Source organism: Buceros rhinoceros, unplaced genomic scaffold (assembly GCF_000710305.1).
Source record: "Buceros rhinoceros silvestris isolate BGI_N320 unplaced genomic scaffold, ASM71030v1 scaffold29806, whole genome shotgun sequence".
NCBI classification, from domain to species: domain Eukaryota; kingdom Metazoa; phylum Chordata; class Aves; order Bucerotiformes; family Bucerotidae; genus Buceros; species Buceros rhinoceros.
Genome location: NW_010416243.1, coordinates 2,294 through 9,887, shown reverse-complemented (window position 1 = coordinate 9,887; position 7,594 = coordinate 2,294).

Below are 7,594 nucleotides of genomic sequence, written 5' to 3'. Positions count from 1 at the left end.
CCAACGGCAAACCTGTTCCAACCCCCCCACTCCAGCCACTTTTGTAGCCTTAACCTAGCTGCAGTCCCTAGCCAGAGCCAACCACACTGCATTTAACCAGTAACTTACTACTGCGAAGCTGGTTACTGCAGAAAGCTTTATTATACATTTGTGCAGTAGCATAGAAACGTTCCCCTAGTTTCCTCCACACCTGATAGGCTAAATGCCAACTGCAATCAGTTCTGCTACTGAGAATTAGTATTTACTTGTTTGGTGTCAAACAGTGGAAGTTGAGCAGGGGAAGAAATCTTGCAAAGAAGGAAGTGGCTTTTGGAGCTACTCATGGGCACGGTGACCACATAAAGAGTTAAAAATGCAGCGGGACAGGGCAGCACCATTACATTTGATTAAATGTTGAAGACCATGGGGGTTTTTTGTAAATATATAGAGCAACAGCAAATCCCTTGGTGAAAGCTTAGCTCCAGAAGGGCTTAAGTTGGATCTGAGCTGATTTGAGGACTAGATGTGTGGCAGAGCAAGAAAAAAAAAAATATTAAATCTTAACAACAAAAAACCCTCCAGCTTACTTGAAGCCTCTGCTGAAAGTATAGGACTATGGAAACAAACAATCTAGCTGTATTGTAGCTACTCCCTTACCCTCCAGGCTTAAACAGTATCTAGGGAGAAGAGTTTGACTGAAGCCCAGAGGACAACTGCTGAGATTCCTACAACAAAGATTTGAAAGCTTCCCCCCGTCAGTCTCCTGGAGCTGAAGCTGTGGGACACGTCTGGAGAAAGCAGGTATGTTCAGAGCCTGCAGAGCTAAAGCTCCAGAAGAGCCTTTCCCCAAGACAAAGGACAGCACGTGCTCCTACTTAAACCTTACTACCCTGGAGTAAGCTCACTCAGAGCAGTGAGTCACGTAAGATGCCACGGGACTGGAGCAGCCCCACTGGCTGACTGGATTCAGAGCTGCCTGCAACACATGCAGACCCAGTATGAGAGCAGGGGTCTGGGAGAGCCGGCAGCACTGGGGGTAACAGGCTTTCCTCCCAAAGTAGGGCTTGGGTCCCCTCCCCTAGAATTAAACTCAGCTTTTATAATTAGCATAAACATGGTCAGCTCTAACTGCAGTGTAACACTGAAATGTGGAAATGCACTGCAAGGCTAACAAACTGGCAGGGTAAAAACTGCTGAATCGGACATTTGAGCAAGAGGTGACTATCGACAGTCTCATTTTGATTATTTCTGCCCAAAGCAATGGCACGCTGCAGTTCTCAAGATACCAGAAAAGCATAATTAGCTCATACCAAGTAGCACTTCTTGCTTCAGGCTGCACAAGTAACCAACTTGGTCCCGACTCTGGCCATTTATGGGAATACATAATGGAGAGAAAGTCAAATACCCATTTGGAATGCGTAACTGTAGTTCTTGCCATGCTGAAACGCTTTGAGCTCAGCATTTCAGTGGCACGTTCTGTTCCTTAAGACCCAAAGCACAGGCTTCAACAGAACACCAGGAAGTAAGACCATATAGACCAATTCCTCCCTTAGCTTAAAGTCATCCCTCTAACTAGTTCAGGGGAACAGTAAACAGATCCAACAGTGACACAAGAGTGGGCTGCACAGCAAGATGCTTCCTCTCCCTTTAAGTCTCATACATCCTCTGACTGTTACTCTGCACCTGATGAATCACTACTCGGATATTTAATAGGACTGGATACGTCACATTCCCTGTTAACAATTGTTTCACCAGCAAGTCCATGGGTAGAAGCCTTATTCAAGAGAATTAAAAAGGGGGACTATGGTGATCTGCAGGTGACAGATAAAAAACCCCAAACAACAGGCTCCAGTATCTAGTTAACTTACATATAACTCCATGACTGCACCAGGACAGATTTCAGACCATCCAACTGGACTTGCAGAGTTCCAAAAGAAAGTTCAGGCTATTGTATCAGGATAATCAATTTTCATTGTTTGTTCTACCTTTACATGGCCATAAAAATTACTGGTTTGGGTACAATCTTCACTACAGCTGACCAGTACTGCTGATGAAATGATGGGAAGGTTGAGCTGTTAGAAGCTCGCATGAGAACTGCTCACAGGAGTAATCCCTAAGTAAGATTTCCTGTGTGGCAGATACCCATAAGGGTATCTCCGAAAGAAATCCCACCCATCTGTATTTGGTGCTGACTCTCAGAGAGGAACCACTGCCAACAGCACGTGTCTCATGCAGATCTGAAGTACACTGAGCATCAGGTCATTTGTCACTTCCTTCTCATCACCAAAACCAGCCTTGGGGCCTGGGGTGAAGAGGCCCACATGCTGAAAGAGTGACTGTCCACATGGTGCAGTGCTGCTGGAGATGCTCTCTGGCGATACAGTCCAAGTCGCCACCCTCAAGGAAGGAGGCTGAGAGGAACTACGTAGGCTGTTTTGCAAGTCTCTTCCTTCAGATAAAACTGTAACCAAAGAAGGGAACACAAGCCAGTGAATTCCAGCTGATAAATGCTTAAGCTGTGTTGTTGAAGATAATCATGACCTTAAAGTGCAGTTTCAAGATTCTGAAGAGAAGAATAGTATTAGTTGCCATGACAATTTTGAGACTATAATTACACCAAAAAATACAGTATGGAGACTGTTCTCTTCCCCTTGTTTTCTTCCTTCCTTGCCTATGAGACAAGGACTAGCTCCTCCTCTACCCACCAGTTCTTCAAGTTACATGCAGCAAGGTAAGTCACTTTTACTTAAGAGCTATTTTGAGACACCAGCTACCAGTAACTTTCCATCATAAAAGATCTTTCTATGTGTTAGCCCTAATTACAGAGAGTTGCAGAAGACAGGTAGCAGAAGAGGTGAGGGTGTGGCCTTGCTGTTTGTCCAGTAAATGCATTCTAGTATTTGAGAACATGGGATCTACAGTGAGCTCCAACCAAGTCTCCAGATGGTCTAAGCAACCGCCACGCAGTGCCCTTTCAGCTTCAGCACATTGCTATTAAAGGACTCTGAAACGGTTGTTTAAAAACGGTTCTTGCAAGTTGCTGTGCCAACCAAAAATGGACAACTAGAATAAAGCAGGCAGCAGCATCGCATAGTTTACAGTCCAAACACAGGCTTATATTCGGACACGGGAAACATTGAAATTCCCTCAAGTCTCCCCTGAAGATGGCAAAGAGCTACCCACTGAAAATGCCATTTTGGGTGTCGTGGTAAGACAAGCCAAGTAAGACTTCAGAAAGAACACGGGGTGCTTTATTGCTGCGTTTGGTAGATGGTGTCTATATATATAATTTGGTGTACACGTTGTCTGCATATCCAAAATACACTCGTTAACATTCCAGATTCAGCAGATTAATAGTAGGTTCAATTACAGTCAATTCAGGCAGAAGCTGGTACATACCAAACACACACAAAACCCCAAAACCCACCCAAGTGATGCAGATGTTTTGGAAGTGGATTTACCTTGTTTGCAGAGCTTTTAGAAAGTGGTAAACCTGCTAATGCCATTATTTCAGGAAAGGACAGAGAGCTGTTAGGTTAGACTGCACTAAGCGGTGTCCCGAGCAGCAGAGGAAGTGCTCGGTGACTGTACTGGAATGCTCGCGTACAGCTCAGCTGCAGCTCTAACTCTAGGTGTTGCTGCAGTCTACATTTCCCAACTACCTTTCTGTATTGTCAGGAATAGAAACCAATCTGAAATACGGTTCAAGAAACAGAATCAAGATGTAGCTTACTGTGTTTTCTGTCAGTTTAACAAGCAGCTAGTTCCCCCAGCCAAATGCTGGTTTCTATGTGCTCATACCAGTCGGTCCCCCATTGTGCTGTTTGCCGAGGAGGAGATCACTCTCACACTAACAGAAGATCTTTTGCTGATCCAGAATAATTAGAACTCTCCAAAAAGAGATGTATTTTGTTCTTTCAGGGTTCTGTGTACAGCTGTACCGGAGTAACCGCTGGGGTGACAGACTGCACCGGAGCACTGCAGGGAAAGCACAGCCCTGAAGGGACAAACCTCCTGCCAGCAGTACAGTCTTGCAGTTAATTCACAGGTTAATTGTGCGTTACGCAGTGTTGATGGGTCAGCTAACTCCCTGGCCACCTGGAAATGAGCTACCCATAATAATATCCTCCAAACAATACACCCAAATAAAAATCCAAATGGAGCAAGCCACTTACCAGGGTCTGGAAAAGCTTGTGCATGTCAGAACACAGCTCTCAACTGCTTTATTTCCTTGTACTTTTTAACGTGGCTACTTCTGCAGCAAGTCGTCTTATCAGGAGGGGGGAAAAAGCCTTCCAAGATATAAACCAACAACAGGTAACATAAGTGAGGAAGATTCTTACTTCAGATTGGCCATAGCAGATCACTCAAAGCTACTTCTGAAAAACAAGAAAACCCTGAATCTACTAACACAGGTTTTGAGAAATTAACCCAGCTGGAGTTAGTTCTTGGTGCCAAAGTGAAACAACAGCCTATTTCAGCTTTCTAGCACCAGCAGCAATCGACACCTTGGGTGTAGACAACACCAGATACCTCTCAGAACACACCGACCTCCAGGCTGATATCACAAAAGGCTGAAAAAGCAACCACACTTGTTCCAAACGAGACATCAGCAGTTAAATACTTAAAGCGGGAATTACCTTCTCCTTCAGAAGCTGAACTTAATTCAGAAGACTGCAGCAAGGTTCCTCAGATACAGGCAACCTCATTTCCATGGTAAAACTCATAAGACTTTTTCTCCTGTTAGTTTTCATAGTAATGAAATACGTGATTGCCGCTCCCCAAGACATGGCTTTTGCATTTAAGTTTTACCCTGTAAGTTTGATTTGGATGGGAGGTGACTCAAGTAGAATTTATAACCAAGATTTGACTGTTAGGAAGAATACTGACTGTTGAGAGATTCAGATGCAAGTTGAAATGTTTTTGACTTAAGCTTATTTCAGGATCACTAACACTGTATTTTCTCTGTAAACTGGTGACTGAGCATACTGACACCAAAAACCCTCAGTCCTGTAGAAAAAAAACCCTGTCTTCTCACCTCAAAAGATCAAAACTTCCACAGATAAAGTTGACATCAGCAACGGCACCTACAGCTCAGAAGCCATGAAAAAAAGCTGCACGCTGTAGAGATGATTTGGGATCCAGTTAAGAAGCACAGGGAGTTTTAAAAACCAACGCTCGCAATACTGGCTGAGGCACTGACAGAGCCCGTACGTGCACAGGGTACGTTTCTAGCACTAACTGGTGCCTTGTACCTGTCACAAAAAAAGTTATTCCTAAAGCCTGAAACAAGGGGGTTGGTTACTCACTAATGACAGGTACATCCAGTCCTTTGCCTTGACTGCTGGCATTCAAACTGTTCTTTTGACAGCCATGTGAGGATGCCCTCCTTCAGCAGGCACGTAAAGCAACGTAACTTCCCAGAACAGGAACTAAATCCTCGTTTGACTTCAAGCAACTCTTCAAGTTTTGAAAGACAGACTGATCCCTTGATTGCAGGTAACAACAGCCAAGGTCCTTTGCCACATCTCTGTGAAACCTGCTGTACAAACCCTCTGCTCTGTAGTACCGTGCGCTGCCGTCTCACGACACGGCACAACCTCCCCGATGTACCTGTGACAGCCTCACTACTGTCACCAGTGTGAACTTGTAGGCCTTCAAAACAGTAGAAGAAATTAAGTGTAATCAAATTCCTTATCCTGCATCCTTTTGCTAGGCAGCAGAAGAGAAATTAGAGACCTATACTCAAATGACAAAACGTGCAGAAAGTGGCTCTGGAATCCAATCTTAGCACAACCCTGGCCAGGGGCACCCTTCTTCCATAGCTGCTGAATTAGCTAACGCTAACATTTGATAAAAATATGTTAGCTATCACAATAGGAAATGACATACCACAAAGAATAAAAATAGTCTCTTGCAACACAGCTCTTACTCTGTCCAAACACAAGATTACCAAATCAGCCTTAAGAAAAGGAACATTTTACGTGTGGAATTAGAAGATTGCGTGATACGTGCCAGAACGCTCCTGTGCATCTAACAGGCTGGGATGAAAGTGGTGCTTACATCCGCCAAGAACCAGAACCTCCCCTCTTGGTGCCAGGCTGCTAATAACACCCACCAGTTAATGCATCACCGATTTCTGCACACATTTTGTAACACGAGGGATGGCAGTTAAAGATCTGCAGCCACAAAGCACAACAAAGTCTGGACACAGTTTATACAGTAAAAATGCGATGATTTCTCCCTGGGGATCTCTGAAGCTGCCAACAAGAGCCACTCTGCCAAGCTGAGCACGTACCCTCACTTTACTTAACACCACAGAAAAGGCAACTCCAAAGTGAGGAGTATTGTTACGCGCAGAGCTGACAGGAAACCCAGTCCTGGGGGTTTTCTCACCTAAGTATTTACAACAGAGTACTCCGTGTCGTAAATACTTCCACGATTCTTCCTCTCCAGAGGAGATACTGCACTGCTGCAAGACACACCCACAGCAGACAAGAAATCCCTGCTAAACTGCGGCGGATATATAATGCACTAATCCAGGCTCCCTAGGGGCTGCTGAGCTTTGTGTCTTCTCCAGCAGTGACACTCACAAGGAAACGAAGAGCACCAGCACACACAGTTCTGTTTGAACAACTAAATATCCCTTTTTCCGAACACAGGGCAGAAACATGCTGGAGCTGAGGAAACTGCAGGTAAACATTTAGCAGTACCAGGTGGTATTGCTTGGCTTTTTTTTTTGTTTCCTCTCTCACACACAAGAATAAATGAACTTAGTGCTGATAGTGAAGAACAAGGCACAGTCCTCTCCGTGACCAGGAAAGGTTTGACCTTTTGTTTTTATAATCTGGCCATTACTGACTGAACTTTCCTGTTGTCAACTTCACATTTGTTGGGAATTTCTTCCTTTATACCTGCACACTAAGTACTCCACAACTTCTTACCACGCTCTTGTCCGAACAGTCTGCAATCACTTCGATAATAAAGCTTTGTGGGAAGCAGAAGCCTGACCTTCGCTTTTTACAGACCTGCAGCAGTTCCACACAGGCAGAGGTCCCGAAGCGCACGGCAGAGCTTGCTCAACCACCACTGGAAAAACGCTGCCTGTTTACTTGCGGACTAGAAACACCAAGGGCAAGAGCATTTAAAAAATGGAGAACTGAACACCTGAGACAAAAAGGAAAGAAGCTGTAAGTCTCCTGAACACCTGCAAAGTCTGACATTGAGTAGCAAAGTCTCTCGTTCCACACAGAGAAGCTCCGTGTTAGAACAAGAATCATTATTTTTAGTATTTCCAGTGTATTTTGGCTGACTGCGTGTGTTCCAAGTTTTCAGCTACAGGTACGAGCAGTATGTGACTACAGAACAGAAGTCAATCTTGCTTATCCCAGAAATCTCTCACTACTTTGTCTCTCTTCTCAAGGAGGCCACATGATACATACAACAGTTTCATTTAACTGGTACTTAACCTGCTCTAAGGTACAGCCATTCCTACACTTGCCTTTTCTTACTGAGTGCCACATATATGGAAGACTTTGGGTCAAAAATTTTTCTATGTTCTGCAACTAATACTCAAAAGGCTTTTTAAAGCATATTATTTTTTCTAATTTCCCTA